We start from the raw sequence: 22,573 nt of genomic DNA, 5'->3' as shown, positions 1-22,573 counted from the left end.
GTCTCAGCAGAGAGGATGTGCAGACAAAACACTGATTTTATTTTCAGCTTCAATGTCTTTCTGACACCTCGTGAGCATTAAGACAAGTAACAATACTGCTAAATAATACATTATGTATAAAATCTGTGGGAAAATATTGTTTCATCAGGATGAATGTCCCAAATATTCCATAATCTTATGTCGAGAGCTGCAAAACTAGATCTCGAGTTACTGAATGATTAACCACTGGCTCAGGCCAAACTATTATTTTACCATCTTAATAATTATAATAATAATAGTAATTTTAATAATAATTCTCTCAGTTTCCTTAACATTTAGTGTAAATAAATAATCAACGTATGTACTTCAGAGTGAGGACGGCAGACGGGAACTTCTGCGAGACTTGGCTATGGGCTGCTGTTTAGCTGTAAGCAATCCCTGCTATGTTGTAACATAGTCATACATACGGACATAACAGCTTCATGGATTTATTATGGACATGACGACTGCACTGCTTGATCGTTTCTTTATGGATACAAAAACTACGAGGAAAAGGTTGTCGTTTCTGCGGTGAGTGAGAGGGACGAGCGTGCGCTCGGCTATCTACTGCTAATGTCTACGGGGTGATTTGTGGTGAGTAACTCCATGCAAAAACACATGTATTAATGTTGTTTCGCCACACTATTTGAGCTAAACGAGCGCTGTCGTGTCTCGTAAGGATCCAACCTGTGTTGCATTGGTCTTGGAATTATTTTCTGAGGCCCAGAAAAGCAAATAAAACTTGCCCCTATGGGTTAGCATTGGAGCGAGTCTGGAAGGCTGCCACGGGCTAGGCAACGTCAATTTTTGTCCGATTTTTTGCTTCTGAAAAGTCGGGATGACCCTGAGGAAAATGAAAATGGGGTCAAAAATGACCGGATTTCTCCTTTAATCAACTTAATGTATCTTTTCTTTCAGCTTTGTCTTTTTTTAGCCGTCTGTCTATTTTTGTCTTCTGTCTAAATTATTGTTGGAACTGTGGGAGCAACTTAAAACCAGAGTCAGACTCCCTGTGTTCCAACATAACCCACACCACTATGCTATATATAGGGGTGCCAGAAAAATATTTAGTATATGCCACTACATACGTCAAATGCAGTGTGCCAAAAATACCGGTGGCATTTTGTAGTATGCAACCCAACATGCTCTCCTGGTCGTTATGTCCCACAATCCTCTGCACAGCAGATTCATGAGCATAAGGGTCTAAGTTCAAGGTGCAATGTCATGATGAAGCAATTGAATGTGTACTGCATGAAACATACTTTGTAAGGGCAGCTGCAGTCTACTAAAAGTTAAAAATATATATATTTTTTGGAATGCAGTTTCCTTGTATGTGTACACATACTTAATAAAGCAGATCCTACGGTGGCCTGGAGAGCTCAATTCACTTCAAGAAAAAACATCTTAATACAGAAATGTGCTGCAAATAGAGTGCAGGAATGAGTCCCAAAATAAGTTATTTTTGCAATTCCAGTTCCCTCGTCCTAAAGTCAGTGTTTTTTGGTTAGATGCCTTACAGGCTATGTGGTTAACACAAGCATTTTATTCTACAATAGTAAATAGCCCCTCAGCCCTTCTACTATGTGGCTAAATAAGACTATAAAACATCATCACGCTGCCTTGTCTGCATACAGCCTCATTGTGTTCTCGCGCTCATGTGACCGTGATTTGGTTATAGCCTAATGTTAGATTTTGACTTCTGGCGATTGCATTCAAGCTTCAAAAGTCATAATAGGCTACTAGTGTTCAGTGGTGAAGATAATCTTGCTGAACAAAACATGTAATGTCAACAGAAACTGTTTCCAGGGATACAAAATAATTATGAACAGGTGTTAACCCACAAAAAAACTGTATAATTTAGCTAATTTCCCAAAAACAACTGTACAGATGGCATAACAACCATATAACTGGCAACAACAAGCATTTCACAGCCGTGTGCATCACCTTTTGAGCGTCTCCTTGGAAACCATTTCATATACACCGTCTACTGGCAGCATTTCTGTATTTGTTTGTTGTTTTCTCTAATTGCAGCGTTGTTTTCTATATTTTGCTTATGTTTGATTTAATTTTGCAAACACTATTTGCACATGTTTTTGTTTCCCTTGATGTTGAACTGTTTATTTAAATAAATTAAATTTAAAAAAACGTAATTCCATCGAATAACAACTAGAAAAACAACACTCTTGGCAGGAGAAACGCAATAAAAAAAACAATTTAGAATGTTTTTTTTTCATATATATTTCGTGAACCCTATCAATAAAGACCTCTAACTTAATAAAACATCTACCAGAGTGGCTGGATTCGGATTTTTTAATTAACAACTCGGTTTAATTGAGGTGGTGGTGTCGCCCCCTGGCGGTCTCCGGTACCCACTTCAGTCTCCGCCTCCTCCTCCTAGCCCCGCCCTCGAGGAGTGTGTGAGTAGGAGCGAGGAGAGAGAGACTGCAGGCACACACACATTTACACTCACACACACACACACACACACGCAGAGCGTTTCCTCCTCAGCCCGGCTGCGTTTCTCCTTCACTAACGGGACAAGTTTAGACCTCCGGGATATCTCCGCCGGTTCTCCGCTGTTCTCTCGCCCCCATGTGAGCGTCTCGTCCCGGACTGAGGTGAGCTTACACACACTTAGTTTGTTTGTTTTTGGGGGTTGAGCTGGTTGAAACTAAACGAGGGTGAAGAAGAAAAGGGTTTTTTTCCCCTTAGTGGACGAGGAAGCAGGAGGAGGAGGAGGAGGAGGAGAGGCATGTCCGACTCTCTCCTCGGAGCAGTTTTAGCTAGCTCTCTTCACGATAAAACGCCCCGGTAACGTGCAACTAAAACGGGGGGTAAGCCGTCGCTTCCGCCGCCCGCCCGGTCTGAAGGCAGCACCGCGGCGTCTACATCCTCCCGGGTTTTGTCGCCGTTACACCGCTGTAACGTTTACACATGGCTCCTCTCCGCAGCGCACACTTCCACCGCTCCGACACAGTTTGAACCCGCCGAAGGCTGCAGGGATTCATACTTTTAGACGTTAAAATAAGTGCAGAAGTGATGGCAGCTTTAAACGTGGAGGCTTTTGTGAACTGAGGTGGCTAAACTTTCGCATTATGTGCACATATGTCTGACATAGGCGAAAATAGTGAACAATTGCTCGTAATGTCCAACAAAGTGTCGTAAACTTCCAACATATTTCATTTGCAGTTATGTAAAAGGGTTAAAGGGTAAAAGTAGCAAAAATCCACATGGGAGGAGCTAGAACCAGCATTTTTTCATTGATGAAAATTGATCATTAGATGCGTCTGCCAATCGACTAATGGACCAACAGTCCAAACCCCCCCAAAATTACATTTACAATAATATAAAAAACTGAAATTCATTCAATTTGAGAAGCTGGAACCATCAACCCGTAACTAACAGTACATTACATACATGTAACTAACAGTACATTTGATTATTGATAAATAATAATAAGTGTTTTCTTTATTAATCGTTTGTTTGAGAAAAATGAGAAAAAATGGCAACTTTTCCAGGCCGAGTTTGTCTCAAATGTCTCGCCAAACAGTCCGAAAATCACAGTTGGTTGATTTCCTGACAACCATCGGCGCTCCAATACAGACTGAGCCTCATTAAACATCCATGAGATCCGTCTCGCCCTCGTGTTCACTCCAACAGACAAACACCACCACTATGTGGGTCTGCCAGGTGCTGGATGATGGTATCCATCGCCTGGCTGCGTTGGCCTTCTTATAAATGTTTGATGTGAGGAGACGTCCTGAGCGTTTTCCTCCTGCTGTTCCTCTCAGCATCCGTGCCGGCTGTTAGAGAGAGGGAGAGAGAGACTACAATCTGCTTCATTCAGACACAAATGACCCGCTGCCTGCGACACAAACAAAACGCATCCAGACTGCCTTGTTTGATCACCTTAAGCCTGCGTTGCACAAGGTTCAGGGCTGCAGTGTGTAGGGTTCGTTTCCGTGCCGACATGTGATGCTCACAAAGAGATGCAGTAAAGGACGACCGGACTTGAACCGGGGACATCGCCGGCATCTTAACCGCTGAGCCACAGTGACTCTCTGCACATGATCGGCAGCAGGAAGAGCTGAGCTCATTGTAAGGTGGCGCTGCAGGGCACAGCGAGGGCGAAGCGGACTGGGCTTTTTTACGATGACAGGAAACCCCTAAAAACAAGCAAAACCTCTTTGGCTGTTGATCGTTGATCTGCTTATGGAGCCAGCCTCCACCTGAGTTATCAAATAAAGGCAACATTTTTCAATATTGTCAACTCGGGATGGGACGATGTAAGAGTTTTTTTTATTGCGGATCGGGATGGAAAAACACTACGTTTCCATTATCGGGATAATCGTGAATATCGTCACTATTAACTTGAAAATACTGTCCAGTTCGCTAACGTGGTAGAGATGTAAAAATGACAGCCCGATTCTAAAAAATGACAGGAAGTATCATTTAATAACAAACACTTATGATGATTATTTAAATGCTAAAAGGAAAGTGTTCTCTGTTATGCAAAAGTAATAATAGTTTCTTAACAACATAGCTATAACGGTATGTTTTAGTGCTATTTTTGATTTTTGAAAGAGTTTTACTAATTTTGATGATTATCGGGATAATACCGTGAATCGCAGGATATTCATATCGTCCCACGCCCGCCGTCAACCCGATCATTGTGATCGTTATCGTATATGTACGCTTCATACATTTGAAAACATGTCCAAAGCGACTTACAATAAGTACATTTGTCAAAGAAAGAAACCACATCATGTAATCGCCGATGAAGTAAGACAGAAACAAATAGAAACAAGTGTTTCCCCAAGAAAGAACAACAAGTGTTGCTTTGCCTTCTCGCCATATTGTTGCACCGTATGCACACCCCCCAACACGCGTCTGGACACATTAGCCCTCCTCCGCATCCCGGCCAACAGCTCCTCTGCTACTCCAGACAATAAATCATTAGGGTTGCGTAGTGAAATGGCCAAATGAGATTCCTCCGAGTGTCTGAGTGAGCGTCTCTCGTCTCCGAGGAGCCCCGCATGCTCTCCTTCAGTACTTCCCCTCCGCTGAAGAGCTTGCCTGCGTAATATATTCTCTGTAGTTTTGTACCCTAACTGATGTTTAATTATTCTGACATGGTGATTTGGCTGTTGCTCATAAAATATTGAACCAGAACAGCGGCCCAGGAGGCAACGCTGAAAGACACCGGCTTCACTTCATCCTTAAATATGAGTCGGAGTGGAGCCGGGCGCCGTCCGTGACTCACATCAAAGCGAGTCAACGCAGACGCACAACCACCACATAAGCTGTTTAATTACATTTTCTTTTCTTTTTTTTTTTTTTGCTTTAATAAAATGCAATTTCCTTTTTTTCTCATAAGTCTCATGTTCATATTGGAAATGTGTTCCTTGACCTCCTGCTGCTTAAGATGTCTCCTCTGAGCCGTGCCTCAAACACACATGCTTGATTACTATTGAAAAGCGATTATGCTAGCTCAGTGTTCTGATTACAGCTACCAACCAGGCTCCGTCTGCTAATCTGTGGTCTTAATATGGAGACAGGCAAGTCTCAGGGCAGCTATCATGGCTACTTAGTCCCCGGAGGATGATTTATTTATTTTTTTTAATATGCAGGTTTCTGTGATAGACTGGCGTCCTGTCCAGGGTGTACCCTGCCTTCGCCCAATGACAGCTGGGATCGGCTCCAGCCCCCCCGTGACCCTAAATACAGGATAAGCGGTAGAAAATGGATGGATGGAATATGCAGGTTTGGTTTGAGAGTTATTAATCGTTTGATAGTTGGTCAGATGCATTTGGCTTCACACATATTTCCCCATCCCTCCCAAAAAAATGAAACCACGAGGAAACCTGTATCTTCCCATGTGTTGTGAGGCTCTCGTGTGCATTTATTTGTTTCTACTGGTGTCAAACGTGCAGCAGTGTGCAGCAGTCCCACTCTATCTGGTTCAAGATCCCGACAGATAGCACATTAAAAGCAATGGGCGTGCACATTCTACAAGTGTTTTTCAGGTTGTTAAGTTTGGCTGTTAAGTGATCAGGGGAGATAATGGATCCCCTGCTGATGCATGCTGGGATATCTGAACCCCTCCTGAGACGCATCGCTGAGAGGATAAAACCCACAAACATTGTTTCGTAAGAGCTTTAAGGCGGTCATGTCGTCCCTATTGATCAGCACTGTGTGTCTGTGTGGTCTTAAGGTAAATAAAAGAGTTACAGACTCTTCTTATTTCTGTGGGTCACGTTGGGATTTATAACTAATCTGAAATGTAAAAGATCTTTGGGATGCTTTTTGCTTTTAAAAGACCCTTCGTGAAACCAGATCAAACGCCATCAAATCAAGAGATGAAACAATAAGTCGATTTAATTGATTAGTTGATTGGCTGATCGGAACGTCAGAACTATTTTGATTGCTGTTTGAGTTATTTCTCAGGAGGTAGAGCGGGTTGGCTGGTAACCGCAAGATTGCTGGTTCGATCCCCGGTTCCTCCTAGCTGAGTGTCTGGCGTCCCCGAGCAAGACGCCTCACCCTAATTGCTCCTGACGAGCTGGCTGTCGCCCTGACTCTGCCGTCGGTGTATGAATGTGTGTGAATGGGTGAATGTTAGTCAACACTGTAAAGCGCTTTGGATAAAAGCACTTTATAAATGAGGACCATTTTATAAGATAACACTTTATTGTCCATTTGCACGGAAATTTGTCCCCCTTTTTTGTTGTATTTGCCAAATGTTTAATCGATAATGAAAATAATCGTTGGCCCTAATCGCGTCTCTAAACCCACTTTGTTAAATGTAAAAGATAATGATTACCCATGACCCTTCACACCCCCTCCATAAATGATCCCTCCTTCTCCGTCAGGCCGAATGAATGAATTCCTGCTCTCTGGTGTGACCCGGCACGTGGACTCGTAAAATCCTCCCGTACGTTACTACAGTAATGCGATGCCGACAAGGCTGTTCCTCTCAGTTTATTTCAAGCATACATTTTGTAACAACCTGATGTTCATTCATGTGTTATTGCACTTAAAGTGAGACTAAAACACGTGTCCTCTCTGGCTTTCATACATATTGAAAGTCCTCCATGACTCACCGTTTTTTTAAAATCCATTTTCTGACCCCCGTGCTGTATTTGTGGCTCGTCGCATGCTCCCGTTGTCAGAGCCAAACATCTCAGCCACCGAGCAGGTCGACCAATCGGGAGTCAGCGAAGTGTAGCGAACAGGAAGTGAGCTCATAGAGTTTGTGGCCTGCACACTGTGTACAGGAAGGCGTTTGACTGAGAGAGGGGGCGGGGGGGGCGTTGTAAAGTATTTTCCTCACATTGTTGTGGAAAGCACATTAACAAGCCTCTCTGGTTCGGTTAGTAATCAGCACATGGTTGCTCTTATATATATCTTATCCACGTTATCGTCACAGAAAGCATAACATGATACAGCTCCTCATACAGTCTGTAGTCTCTAAAAGAGTCGCTGTCCAGTAAAGATTCATGCTTTCATTCTGTCCAGATGAGCAAAATGCATCTGACTTAAGACGAACACAGCTGTTGAACTTCAAAGGCAAAAATTTCAGCCAACATTGAAAGTGTTGTGTGAAATAGTCTCCGTGCGTGTGTGTGTGTGTGTGTGTGTGTTGTGTGTGTGTGTGTGCGTGTGCGTGTGTGTGCGTGTGCGTGTGCGTGTGTGCGTGTGTGTGTGCGTGTGTGTGCTATGCTTTTTGAAGGCTGTTTTCATGAATCCTCCCTCTGCCGTGTGAGATCAGCCCTTTAATGTCTGGTTTTGCTCTCCCTTGCATCTCTGTCTGAAATCTCCTGCTCTCTGGTGCTCGGTTGTGCCCGGTGGTGCCGAGGCTTCAGTGGAGGGTTGTGTGTTTGTGGTTTGTGCCCTCCTCGGTGTTGTTTCTTCTCCGTCGGCCGTGTGTGCCTTTTTTTTATGCTTTTTCCTGCTCACACGCGCCACACTCTCTTAACCACTAATGTTTTTCTCATTAAGGTTTTAAGGATTTATAAACTGGGGGGAACCGATGCTCCTTCAGCTCTGACTTCTAAAAATGCTAGATTCCTTTTTTTCTTTTTTTTTTAAGTGTGAACAGCTGGGTCTGTTTAAATAATGATGTGTGAGCACAAGTTTGTCGAAAAGCTTACTTTTAGGAATCTGTTTTTAGTGCAATTAGTGTCTCGACATGATGCAGACATGTTAACTGACCAGCTACCAGTCAGACCTGGCACAGTCCTGTGGACTTCTGCTGCACCGGCTCTGAAACAATCACACGGCCGTTTTTCTACCGCTGTGAGTCCAAGTCCCCGCTGGGTTTCAGTCCAGCTGTCTCATTACCTTCCACTAAGGAAGTTAGCACAGAAACTGTTTGTTTGTCAGCTGGATATCGTAAAAATCAGATTGACAGCGTTCGGAGAAATGTAGTAGGAAGGAACAAGTGTTTTTTTATATTTTTTATGAAATGATGACATGAAAATGGCTGCCAGGTAGAAAAGGAAATCAGCAACTGGAATCTCAACCGAGAATCATTACCTTTTTGTTTTTCTTTCATTTACTTTAAGAAAAACCCGCCAAATACTGGAGATAATTTAGAAATGTCATCTAAAAATGATCTTCAGACTAGGTTTGGGATTGTTTTTAATCCCGCTAGCCTGGTTTTACACTTATTTTTACTGTGGCTCCAATCTGTTCAACGTTTGAATTATTCCTGGAAAATCATGTAGTGGAGTGATGCGAGTTACTGAAGGAGAAATATACTTCCACTTCCCTCCTTGGAAGATAATACTATGTGGCATCAAGATGAGCCTGCATGGTATTTTGTGCTCAGTGAAGCATTTTCTTGCAAACAGTGCTTTAACTATATTATAATGTGCACACGATGTTTCCCACTGGAAGTACAGATTGCGTTCTGCTTGCACACTGATACCCCAATTTAACAGGAACTAATCTCCGACCACGTTCAGGTGTACGGTTTCTTAGTCCTTGCATCAGATTAGAAAAAAAAAAGAAGAGTATTCATACAATCGGCCGAACTGTCCCAGATTCAAACTAAACTAGCAGTGTGAACATTTATAATTGCATTTAATCACAAATCCATGCACCTAGAGAGGAGTAGATGTATTTTTCATTCAACAGTTATCAACGATTTGTTACGCTCACTGAGATGGGCCGCTGTGAGTTTACGTATCGGGATAATCGTAAATATTGTCACAAATAAGCACATTTTGATGATTATTGGGATAATTCCATGAATTGCAATAATTTTGGCCAGGATAACTGTGAAATTAACTTTTCATATACTCCCACGCCTAAATGTACTTTATACAACCTCCCTTATTCTGGCATGAAGTCTTGCAGGAAGAACGTGGAGATCCACTGTTCCCTCGTCTATTTAGTCTGCCTCGGCTTTTCTGAAACTAACGGACACAGACAGTGCTTTGTTCTTTTACTGTAGTAAAATGAGGAAATCAGTGTGTATCGTTCTTGCTCTGGCCTTGCTTGCAGTTACGGGGACAGTGCAGGCTCAATGCAGACCCATCTGAGTTTAGCAGTGGATTAGAAGTGACACTTACTGCGGGCTGGCGGAGTCTAAGCCTTGTTTACTCTGGCTGCATCTTAGCCGGGAACTCAAACCGTCATTAGGCAGCGGAATGACTCAACAGCGGGACAGAGCTCCAGACAGCGAGAGAAGAATAAAGAGGAGAGGAAAAAAAGAGTAGGAGGAATATTCCAGAAAAGACGCGTACAAACAGAAGTTATTCCTGAATGTGCACGAGATGGAGTGAACCTGGTAACACAGGCCGGGGTGTGCTGTGGTCAAACCCTATTATAAATAAACAGACGGATTGGTCTAAAATAAACATGAATCGCTCGTGCCAGTGTGGAGCAGATGGATGAGTAACCCCACCCAGGTCCGGGACGGGACAGGCGGCCCTAAACATGGGCTGCTGTTGTGCACAGAGGCTGCAGGCCAGGATTTTTCCTGCACGGAAGTCGAGGCGTTTTTGTAAAACCATCTATACGCAAAACAATCGGCAAAAAAACAGCCAGTACAGATGTGTCTATTTCCAAATTGACTTGCAGGAAAGGGGTGTCAATGTTGTGTCTCGTCAGGGCCGTTTGGGGGACCCTGACTGAATGATGACTGGACTCGGCACGCTGTTCTGCTGATGTAATAGAAAGCAACAGGCTGACGGTGGGCAGGTGAGATAAAAGCCGTCCATTTATTTAAAAAAGAAATCTCAAGGACTAAAAAAAAAAGCCTTCACACAGCAACGGAGATGACAAGCCAAATGGATGGCAACAACAAAGCAGAGTAAGAAGAATAAGCTTCTAAAAAAAAAAAAAGCCCGTTGGTGGTAAGAGGTGAAAGATATTTCCTGAGAGTTGGCCTAATGGACTGTAAGACAGCTTTCTCATCTCCTCAAGTCGTCTGTAGTCCTGAGTGGCATACACTCAGGGTTATGCAGTATTTCTGGGTAAATTATCCGGGGAAAGTTCAGTTCAGGAGTAGGTCTTCTGTTTATGGAAAAGGTCTGTGTCATGTCTCCATGTCTGTGTTGACTAGATACACAATAACGTGCAAGGGACTGAAGATGGGATGTAATGCAAGATGTCAAAGGAACGTGGTGAAGTTTTTGACCACTAAAAGCAGTAAAGCAGCTGTTCCCGAGGCGCATGGTTTCATGCTATTACAGTGATCGAAGAAGCGTCGCAATGCAAAGGCAGTGAAGAAGAAGATCACAAGCCATTAAACATGGATGCAACCAATTGCACGATTTAAGATGCTTTAGCGCCCACACAGATTGAAATACGTCACTCGGATTTTCGTTGCGGTGAAATTTTTTATGGCTGAGATGCAGGTTGCTAGGCAATACAGTTCACATACAGAAGCAAAACAACAGCGTGGCTACCACTATTTAATAAATCACATCACATTTACAAGCCATACTCACTGTACCTCATTTAAAGGAGTCATCACCAGGAAATCGCAATTTCTCTTGTTAAAACATGCATATCTGTGTTTGACCTCAGTTGAAACTTGCCTGAAAGGCTGGAGTTTGAAAGTGGCGCCGTTTTTTCGCTTCTGCTCTTTTTCCGAACAGGAATAGCACACAAGGGTGTGCATTCCTAAAGCACGAGATTTTGATTCTGCGCCTACGGTGACGTCACCGTGGAGGCTACTTGCATAAGCCCACCCCTCTTTCACCACCCAACCCCGCCCCGTCCGCTACCTGAAATCGCCTGAATTCCGTAAGGTTCGTCATTTAGTGTGTGCGCCATGACAGGGGGCTGTTTATGTTTTGGAGTCTGCATGCAGGCAAGCCCCCCCGGCTCTGTCCTTCCTGCGGCGAATCAACGCGCGCCTCATTACATATTATACAATGCACATCCGGACCAGTCAAAACCTCGCGCGTAATCTCGCGTGATAAAATCGCGGTACGAAAAAGGGTAAGAACAAGCTCAATGTTTGATTAAAATTTTTTTTTTTTTTTCTAATAAGTTTTACGAATTGATCCAAAGCGATCCAAGGGGGGCTGGATACGTATAAAACCAGGTTATGACTCCTTTAAATTCTTATTTGGAGTCAATAAACAGACACGTTCCTTTACATTGTCTATATAGTGAGAGTAACCCACTATTCTCTGATACCACCTTCCCAAAGGTGTATACTTCCTGTTTTGCTAAGTCTTATAAGATGTAATCAGGGAATCCTCTCTTGGTCTCCATCAAACCATCATGCAGGGAAACCATCACTTGCTGTGAGCTGTGCGTGCTTTGCCTCATATGTCCCTGCTTTCCTCTCATCAGAGCCGAGGAAGGAGAACGCCGCTTATCTCGCAACGTTTCGCTGCAGCACCTTGCATAAAAAAATTAAAATAAAAAAAATGCAGCTTCCTGTATCCACACGAAGGTAAACCTGTAAATAAAACACTTGTTCGTTATAAATTAAGGTGCAAGTGGGAAAAGAGGCTGAGAATTACCAACCAGGTCAGAACACTTGACAGCAGCGCCTCTAGAAATGGTAATGGGGATGCCGATTATCTGTTGGGTCTTCTGGGGGTTGAGAGAGTCCACTTTCCTCTCGCTGTCTTGTTTTCTCCTCTTTGTGCTCCGTTTGAGGTTTATCTTCCTTTTGGTACATTGCATAAGATTATAAGGCTTCTGCAAGGAACCCCAGTCTACACTAAAAACAAGCTCCTTTCCCACTGGACAAAAAAGCCCCACTAATATCGGGCTTTTTACCTTAAATGGGAACGCTTACAATCGGCATTCATTCCCAGGACTTGCAGGTATTATCTGCTCCCATCGGCTGTCAGAAACACTCGGGTTGGACAAAATAATAGACGGCCCTTTTCTGTTGCCATGCTGTGTAGCGCGTGTTGAACCTATACCTGCTCGGTGGAAGAAGGACATAAGAGTGCTCTTAATCCTTCAGTTTATACGCTGTCTGCTGGGTCATCCGAGGCTTCGGCCTCCGTGTGACCTGCTGCTGACACAGCGGTGAACTTGTGCAGGGATGGAAATGTGTCAGGTGACGTAGTTTTGTTTCTCCGCTCTGCCATAGAAGAGATAGTGTTTAAATGACTATTCAATTAACTAATGATAAATTATATCTATACTAAATGAAGAAAAGCATGCAAATCTTAGCTTGTTTGATACGTTTTTTTTGGCTGAAATCTAAGCGTACTCGATAGGAACAGGCATAAATAGTGGGTTTGGGGTTTTTGTTGTTGCAGTTTTGGACGCCTGTTGTCAAAACTTGTCAAAAACGTGGGCAGTGTGTTGCTTTGCTTTGTTAACACGTCATGTGTTTGTTTACATCTGCCCTTCCTCACATAATTTCCATCTCAGGCAGATGGACAATTGTGAGCTGACTGTGAATCAGTTTGAAGCGAGAATTGGGAGAGAAAAATGCATTCCCCGAATCCAATATGAATACACAAGAACCAACAGAGAGCATACAAAGTGTCGTTTTATCCTTCGTCATTGTGCCGCCTCATTTTTATTCACACCACGCCAGCAACCTCTCACTATTTGAGACAGAACAGGTTTTTGTTTTAGTAGTGTTTTGCATATTTTCATACTATTCTAATACACAAGTGTATTCTTCTTTTTTTTAATTATCCCACTCCAACAGTGTTATTTTGTCCATGATTCAGCTGCCATGTGACCATAAGGCCTGTAAGTAATGACTGTAATTGGCGACACCTGCATGTGTCCTTAGACAGGGCTGTCAAAGTGCAGTCTGGGACACTGTAAATCCTTTTAATATAAATGTAGTACTTACGTATACCGGCCTTAAAATGTGAGAAAACGAAACACTATTATTAAAAATGAAAGCTGTCTCTTTAAAGACCCCCCAGGATTTGTCTGTGGACTCAATTGATCTGCATGTCGGCATTATTTTGTCCAGCTTTGCTAAATGCTGGATTGAAGGCGCTCCAATGGTTGGACTTTGTGCCCCAGTGTGGTGTTGACCCGGCTGTGTCAGGCAGGACCAAGCGCAGCCATGAATTAGGTTAGCAGGAATTATAATGGTGACATTGCATGACTGTAGAGCCAGCGGGGTAGTGGAGCAGTGATTAATATGTTGCTCACTTACATGTTGGTCAGTAGGGCCCTGCAGGAGCAGGCCTGGTCGGGAAAATGTTTATTTATAGCGAGGACGCTTCGTATTTACAAGTAGTTTGGATTGATGAGTTGAGATTCTTCATGTGTATCAGGATCACAGGTGAAATATTGAATTTTGGTCTCAAAAACGAAAATCGTTGAAGCTTCTTGCCTCGGTTCTGAATGCAGCTGGCCAGCCTCGGCCTCCCATAGCACCCCAACGCCTCGCTTTTGTTGACACGCAGTCTGCGGTCTACCTCTGCCCTGGTTCCTTGCAACAGAGATGACAATGACCCAGAATCGTCAGTTGACCTAGGTACTCTATCAAGGCTCCACTGGAGGAAATATATTCTCTCTCCTACCAGCACGCCCAGCGCCAACTAGGACAAGTAATCCAGACAGAATAAAAATGTCCTCTTAGACGCCGCCGAGGGAGAGAGGGATGTAGGGGGGAGCGACGTGATGGACTGAGAGAGGGAGGATGTGAAGGGAGCTGGATTATTGACTGGATAGATGGAGAAATGGTGCACTGCTGCAACGCTAACACTCCTTTTTGACATAAGACAAGCGGTCTCACAGGACACCAATCAGAGCAGAAGCAGAAGCTGGTTTACTACAGCCGCATCCACCCCAAATAAACAATCCTGGTGTGATTTATTTGCATTCACCGGATCAAAACGATTTCTTTTCTGAGTGGGGTTCGGATTGATCGGCGGTAGGCTATGCTAACACCGTAGCTGCTCTGTAAACACTTAAATCATCATCTGGACATAATTACGGCAGTGACCTTGTTGTTTGTGCAACATAGACAGCCTGTGGTTTATACACATAGTTTTGTTGGGCCTCTGTACTAATGTGAGGTACTATTGTGGAGATCTGGGTGACCACAGGCCGCTACGGTTTTGTCTCCATTTCTGATTCAGTGACGTCAGGAGGCGCCGATAGGCTTTCCCTTCACAGCGCCACGCGAATGACGCAAATTCAGTGTTTTCCTTTACATAAGTAAAGACATTTACACCATAACTTGGTTGATAAAAATGCACCCACATGCAGGCGATTTCCCAGAAGTCCCTGCTTCCCCCGTCTCTCCTCCTGCCCAGGTCCCCAGCTGGCAGAGCTACGTTAGCTGTTTCATGACTTAAGGCATCGTCTTTTAAAATCCTTGAGACTGTGTGTGTGTGTGTGTGTATGTGTGTGTGTGTGTGTGTGTGTGTGTGTGTGTGTGTGTGTGTGTGTGTGTGTGTGTGTGTGTGTGTGTGTGTGTGTGTGTGTGGCTCACTGAAGCATGCCCTGTTTATCTGTTTACGTACAGCAGCTGCTCCTCTGCCACTGAATAGGAAGGTTTCCTTTATTCTCTTTTTTTTATGTAGTGGTAGTAGTAAAATGTCGATGGAGCTGAGACAGACGTCCATAACATGACACAGCATAATGGGAGGGAATTTTTTTAATAAAAATCTCCAAATTGTAATCTCATTTCCAACTAAATGTGTACCTTGTTGCTTTAAACGAAATGATGACATCCTTGTCTTCCGCAAATGAAGAAAAACATGATTTTAACTTATAGAATATGAGGGATAAATGAATGAAAAACCATTTAGGTGATTAGTTAAAGCAAAGCCTGATTAAAGGATTAACATGTAGAATACATAACTGGTGTATACTGTATCATCAAGTAACTCAACGCAGTCTGTCATGTAAAATGTATTTTATGATTATATATCTCATTTTACGTGATTAAACGAATAGACTGAGGGGAACTGCAGCAGTGCTTTAAACTCTACGGTGTGTGTGTGTGTGTCACTGACTCGGCACACAGATTAATAGCTCTTGTACGATAACGAGGATCTTTGGATACTGTAGTTCTGAAATACAGGTGTGTGTGGTGAGATCTGTTTTAAAGGGGTGGTTCGGTGCCCACAAAAATAAGTTTGATGTCCTGTAGGTGTGAATTATGAGTGTGAATGGTTGTCTGTCTATGTGTCGGCCCTGTGATGGACTGGCGACCCGTCCAGGGTGAACCCTGCCTTCACGCAATGTCAGCCCGCGACCCCGAACAGGATGAGATGATGGATGGATGGATGGATGGGAGGGATCAGGGCCAAAACAAAAGTCCAGCAGGGCAAGAAATATCAGCAGGTCTAGCCATAACTTCTTATTTCAATTATGCTGATTTGAATGAATTCTCAATCACATGCTCCATCATTTTAAAATAATCTGACAATAATCCGTTGTATTGTTTGAACACTCTGTGTTTCTGGGGCTGTCGCTGTGTGATTAAATGAGGCACAAACCAGAATTATTGTTTACAAAGAAGCTGTGTTTGTCATTTACATCCTGTTAGCTTGACTGGCAACACAAGACCGATAATCATACTTCCGGTTCATGTAAAAATCTTTTGAAAATGAGAGTTCTGTTCAATGTCGAACGTTAAAATAATTTATTGATGCGACATTCTTGAAGCACCGATTAGCATGTATTAAATGCCACACGTTGTCGTGCCTATTGCGGTGTACAAAGGCTCCGGGGGGATGTGCATCGATTTCTCCTCGAGTCTAATGTTTCAGCCGAGGCAACATCTCCACCGCTGACAGACACAGCGAGCTGAAAATTACCGCCCAGTCCAGTGTTGTGGATTTGATTCCGTCCTAACACACTAAGACTCAATTATGAAATCAGAACAGGCTGTCACTTTTGCAAAAGGCTTTTTATGGCTGAGCTAAATCATGACATGAGAAGAAGACATTTCATTCCGGGAGGTTGCATTGCTCGTTTTTTAAACATGAAATTGGATTGAGTACAACAGGATTATTTAAAACGTTTGCAATGAAAGAGCTCAATCCAATTTCATGTTTTTTAAACATGAAATTGGATTGAGCTCTTTCATTGCAAACGTTTTAAATAATCCTGTTGTACTCTCTCAGACAGACAGTGAAGCTTTGCAGTCTGTCGAGCCAGTGTCCCGGAGAAATCCAGTAATTAATATAAAAAAAACTAAAATTAATTGTGAATTGTCCCTACTTCACGACCCGCAAACGAAGTCAGTCCACCGATTTAAGGATGTTGCCGGAGAAGTGCTGGTATCGGAGTGGTGATTGATGGAGGGTGGCTGTAACTCCCGCTATCATCCGGCAGAATGGCTTCGGTGGGCTTCTTAAATCTGCTCGGCCAGCCTTCGGTATTAGTGGGTGATTAAATGAATTAGCGGGACTTGGAGACATAAGCGTCGGCCTGTAACACGGGGACTCTGGGGGTCGTGGGGTCGGGGTGGTCACGAGAAGAGAAGGGGGGGGAGGGGGTCGGGACACGGTTTTACCTCCTTCTGCTGGGGCCTCAGTTCGAGAAGCAGGCAGGCATGCGAACAAAGTGTACACACACACACTTCCTCATGACAGAGGGGTTTGTACAGCTCACATGAATGCACACACACGTCGATAAAATGCACACACACACACTGGCCCATTGTGTGTGACAGTGCAGCCACTGTGTCTCCAAGCGGAGCGTCCTGACACACACGCCTCCTCACTGCGAAATGTCACGCACCGTAACTAACATTATTGGTGATGCAAAGTGCAGCGGGAGTGTGTGTTTGTGTGTCGTCTGTAGCAGACGGTTGTGTTACTTGTTGTTGTGTGTTTGGTGGAACTGAAACTATTAAGTAATGAATCATTAGTCAATCCACAGAAAATGCAACAATTTGGCGACCAATTTGATGGACGATTACCAATTTTGTTGGCACAAAATTTTGACATATTATGGAGTTTATTCAGCTTTTCTCTGTTTTATGTAACAAATAAGACAAACTATTATATAATGACAATCATTAGTTATTTAGGGACCCTTCAGGGACTCACTGAATTGTTTTCTTTGTGTTTGATTAATAAGAATTTACTCTTTCATTCGACTAATATGATTATATTTTCAGCACTCATACTAATCTTCTTCGTCTTCCTCCTCCTGCTATTCCTCCTCCTCCTCTTCCTCTTCCTGCTCCTCCTCTTCCCTGATTGACGGGGTCAACCTCAACGGTTGAAGTGGTCTTATTTTGGCAACTTGCTCCCATAACCGTCCGTTATAACTGAGAGGGCATCTTTGCACCTCTTTGTCACAGTCAGAAGTTAAACCGGTGAGTAATGGGTCGTCAAGGTGATGCGTTCAGCTATGGGGACTTTTCTTAAAGACATTAGTCAGTCGTAATGGGGCCAGAGTGAGGGAATGGGAAGTCTTTAAAGAGATATGAGTGAGTAGAGAGGTGCCAGGCTTCAGCATTAGAACAAAACTTTTAATTTGAAATCCGTCAGCCTCGGGTTGACACAGTCTTCGTCATCATACGGTGTCCATTTAAGCGTTAATGTAATTTAAAGTCTTATTTTGTCATATTCTCCTCTCTGAACATAACCGAGATTGAAGGACTGTCTTCCTTTAAACTGTATTGATGAAGGTGAAGAGGAGGTGATTCGGGTTGAAGATCTGAAAGCCTTTTGGTGTCTGACCACCGGGCCTCAGTTTGAGTTTTATGTCCATTAGTTTTAATGTATTCTGTCTCTCTTAAAAAGTTAAGACACATATACTCAGACAAAAGCATTAAGTGACCGACGATGTCGGGATGGAAATTCAAATGGAATCTAATGCAGTTTTGATTTCTAAGACCGCTTCCCTTGCACCGCCGTCGTGCACAGGAAATAAACTTTCTGTCGACTCTTCATGAACCAAACTCACAATGAATGCTCTCGTGTGTTTGGATGGAGAGGTTTTCTTAATAGTGGAGGATGTGCAGCTATTTTGTGATTGGTCTAAAATAAACATGAATCGCTCGTGCCAGTGTGGAGCAGATGGATGAGTAACCCCACCCAGGTCCGGGACGGGACAGGCGGCCCTAAACATGGGCTGCTGTTGTGCACAGAGGCTGCAGGCCAGGATTTTTCCTGCACGGAAGTCGAGGCGTTTTTGTAAAACCATCTATACGCAAAACAATCGGCAAAAAACCAGCCAGTACAGATGTGTCTATTTCCAAATTGACTTGCAGGAAAGGGGTGTGAATGTTGTGACCCCCCAGCAACTTCAATATGAATTTCTCCACGCTGCTGATAAACATTCACAGTGGGTTGAGGTGAAGGGGGAAAATATCCAAATAAGATGCAGGACACTGTAGAAAATAAGTCAAAAATATAAAAAAATAAATATATATTCTAGCCAGTTGATATAAAAAGAGGTTTATATGAAATCCTGCCTGTGCTGTATTATGTGCTGTACTGTACTATATTGTATGTCTTTTGCCAAATCACCTTGATAATGATGATGAAATGTCCTGAATGACCTCAATCCAGCTGGTTTTATGAAGATATTAGTGAATTAAAGCTGATGCAGCACTGCTCCACACACACACACACACACACACACACACACACACACACACACACACACAAACACACACACACATTTTGTGACGCTGTGATTTTAAGCCTTCATTTGAAGCATTCATTTTGCGATTCATTTTCCTTTTAAGCATGATTTCACTGAACCTAGATTAAAACTAGAGGTATATTTGAAAGCCGCTTTTATCATTTCCCATGACTCCCACAATGTCTATACTTTGAGTTTTTTTTGGGCCTCTTAAGTGTGGAAACTCATGAACACACACAGCTGCGTTGCAGTTGTCAGTGATGGAAGACGATAATGGACCTGAATGTTTGGTGACGGAGCCTTTTGTACTGAACCGTCAGGCGGCCATGACAGGCGAAATGTTCAAACCACCCTGTTTTGTGTGTGTGTGTGTGTGTGTGTGTGTGTGTGTGTGTGTGTGTGTGTGTGTGTGTGTATGTGTGTGTGTGTGACTAAGCCTAAAATGTGGCCGTAGATCCTCAAATGATGATTTTAAGAAATTTACATTTAAATATATTCTTTTTTTCTTCACAATTCATCACGATGAATGCATTACATTTCAACATTCTCAGCTAATAAGCTATTTGCCCCTAAATTCCTAACATATGGCTTTTTTGGGTGAGATTTTAGTGCCTTTTAAACTGGGTGGTTACGTAAGTTTACGTTTATTTATGGATAACCCGTTGAGATGAGCAGTCATCTCGTTTTTGAGGGGGTCCAACAGAGCATACAATACATGACAAGACATTACAGTTACAACAACAGACACAACATGCATAGAGGCTCTCATCAACCCACCCATCCACACACCCATCCCAGAACCCCTCCATCCCCACCTGCTGCAGTTTATAACGATTGCCAATTGACTTGACATATCCAACAATAACAACAGCCATGTGCTACAGCATAATGTTGATGCACAATGCAACATGGCACAGTACAACACGGTAGTATAGATAGAGAACCATACCAACATGCAATACTCTATACTCATATCCAAACAGCATACCCCAGACACCTCATGCACTATACATGGATACATACTGTTTACATCATGCACATAAATACATGCATGTATACACACACACACACACACGTTTAATCCGTCCATCGCACAATTAAACATGAATCAGTTAACAAAAAAACCCACCTCTATGGGGTCAGTTCAGTCTCATTAATAATGAATGCACAGAGAAGGATTCACAAATGTATTTTGTGATTTATATATAAATGACTCTCTTCTAACAAATACATTTCGTTTTAAATAAATGTAATATAAATCCATTAATATATGAATTAAACAAATATTTGCAATTTTCATCAAAAAATGTATTTGTATGTTGTTACATTTATATACAAACTGTTAAACTTGAATTTAAAAGACGCTTATCATTTGTGAACTTGTTTGCATTTGTTCGTGAACTGGTCTGTATTTATTTGTGGATTTTTGAGACTCTCCTGACGCGTCTGGATTCACAAATGCATTTTTTTCAACAAGGAACTCTCTGTAGCCAATCAGATGCCTCCCTCATTTTCAGCCAATCACATGACTGCATTCCCACGAGGGGTACCTCACCATGGCCAGAGCACAGCTTTTTCTCTGCGCATTTGCGTTAGCTAACTAGTTAGCCATAATGCTTTTAGACAACGGATAATAAGCTAACTTAGCTAGCATAATATGATCCTACTAACATCAGAAAACATAACCGTATCGGTCATTTGCTTGCTAAAGCTTACCTGTTGTTAATGCATGCAAAAATAAGTTACAAGCAAACCATAATAACTAATAGGTAAATTGCTTTCTACATTGGTTTCAAAGTGCTGACTATAAGAGCTAGCTAACGTTAGCTAGCTAATGGATTTAGCTAGCTACAAACAAGCTAACGTTGGCTAGAGAGAGAATAAAATCACTTTTTAAAATACTTTTTGTTCTTATTTCTTTTACCGAAAAGTATTTGTGAGAAGAGAGTCATTTATATATAAATCACAAAATACATTTGTGAATCCTTCTCTGTGCATTCATTATTAATGAGACTGAACTGACCCCATACACCACTATCCGACGTTAGAAACCCTACACACACTTTAAGCAGAAGAAATTGTTTTGTGGGTCCGGGACCGGGAGGGTTGTTCGCTGCTGGGAGCTTCATCTCGTGCTGCATTCACTTGCACCTGGACATCAGGGTTTCTATCTTAAATTCACCACCAGCCACAACTTTTCAAAACTAAATTTCTTAAAAATGTGATTGTCCAAAACTGCCAGCTCTGGGAACCGCCAGTTTGAGGCGTGAAGATAAATAGGAAGTCCACACTAGGAGTGCGAGTGGTGTGGTTTGCATCTTTTGTGATCTGGTAATCACAGCAAAGCGGAGGCTTCTGTCATGCGTAGGCAGCTGGTAATTTATGAAAACAACGTGAATAAAAACGGACACAACAATGAAGTAATTGTTTGTAATTGTCGCTCTGGCATGAATAATGTTTAGCAGCAGCTGCTTGATGTGCATCGTCCGACCTAACGATTATGAGAAAGGAAAAAGTGAATGATAACCAAAGTTTGGCCGTGACTTCTTCTACAAAAACATGAAATACAAAGTGTGAATGCAGAGCAAAATTCTTATCTTCAGCCTGGGAGCTGATTGAGGTCAATCTGTGATTTGCTGCCTTGGCCGCGGGGACCGGCTGTGATATCAGCAAATGGCTTACAGTCGCCTGCTGCTCCCAGAGTTTTTACATATCTTCAAACAGTTTGTCTTTTTCCTCCTGCTAGGACATCAAATCAAGTACACAAGAGTGTTTGCTTTGTCTGCTTTCATGCACTGCTGCAGCTCTTAATGGGCAAGTCGATCTCTCCGAGGGGGCAACGAATGATTAATTCTCTTCTATCTGCAGGCTGCGCTCGTGTCATTTTCTTGTTGACCTGTTCTTAATGTTAAAGAAGACTGCGGAGCAGAACGAGGCGCTCTTAAATTTCACGATTTCTCTCGAGCGTGAGAGAGCCCGTCAGTCGATATGTCAAATGGAAACTTCTTTTGTAAACATCCTCCACGGGGAAAAAGGTTAAGCTGGCATGATGCGATGAGCAGTGAGACCGCCGCACGCCGGTTCAGGCACTTGATCCTTTTGACTCATGTGGTTTTGGGGGCATTCGGGGGCTTGGAGGAGGGTAGGAAAATGCTTATCTGTCTAAAGAATCTGCGGTATTCTTGGGAAAAAAAATTGTTGCTGGTTTGGCAGCATTCTCTCCACCCACTTGTTTTTGTTTCCTACTGGTGGGCATCAATCAAGTAGCTAATCAGTTGAAATGCGAAGGATGGCAAAGAATAGACTCGTACCGCTGCTTACATCACAATATTATCACTATCAAGGGCGTCTGTTTGGTTTCAGACGATGGGGAAACACAATGAAGGGAGCTTTTACAAAAATCCTGCTTATCAAACAAAAATGAATTGCTTTGTGACCGACTTGATCAAATCTAGTTTTCATTGAGATCATTGAGACCCACCAGCCTCTCAGCTGACAGATATTACATCATCGATTAGTCATGTGGAGTCTGAAA

The 22,573-nt window shown here is 42.8% G+C and overlaps 1 protein-coding gene across 1 annotated transcript in view; it reads left to right on the top strand.

Moving 5' to 3' along the window:
- The first annotated feature begins 2,491 nt into the window (after nucleotides 1-2,491).
- ppp1r16b (protein phosphatase 1, regulatory subunit 16B) overlaps nucleotides 2,492-22,573 on the top strand; it is a 67,803-nt gene continuing 47,721 nt past the window's right edge. Inside the window, exon 1 of the mRNA XM_084023499.1 lies at nucleotides 2,492-2,636. The gene's annotated coding sequence lies outside the window, so the exon portion shown is untranslated. The remainder of the gene's footprint in view (nucleotides 2,637-22,573) is intronic.

Source organism: Eutrigla gurnardus (genome assembly GCF_963514095.1).
Source record: "Eutrigla gurnardus genome assembly, chromosome: 2".
Taxonomy (NCBI): Eukaryota; Metazoa; Chordata; class Actinopteri; order Perciformes; family Triglidae; genus Eutrigla; species Eutrigla gurnardus.
This window is presented reverse-complemented; position numbering and strand designations above follow the sequence as displayed.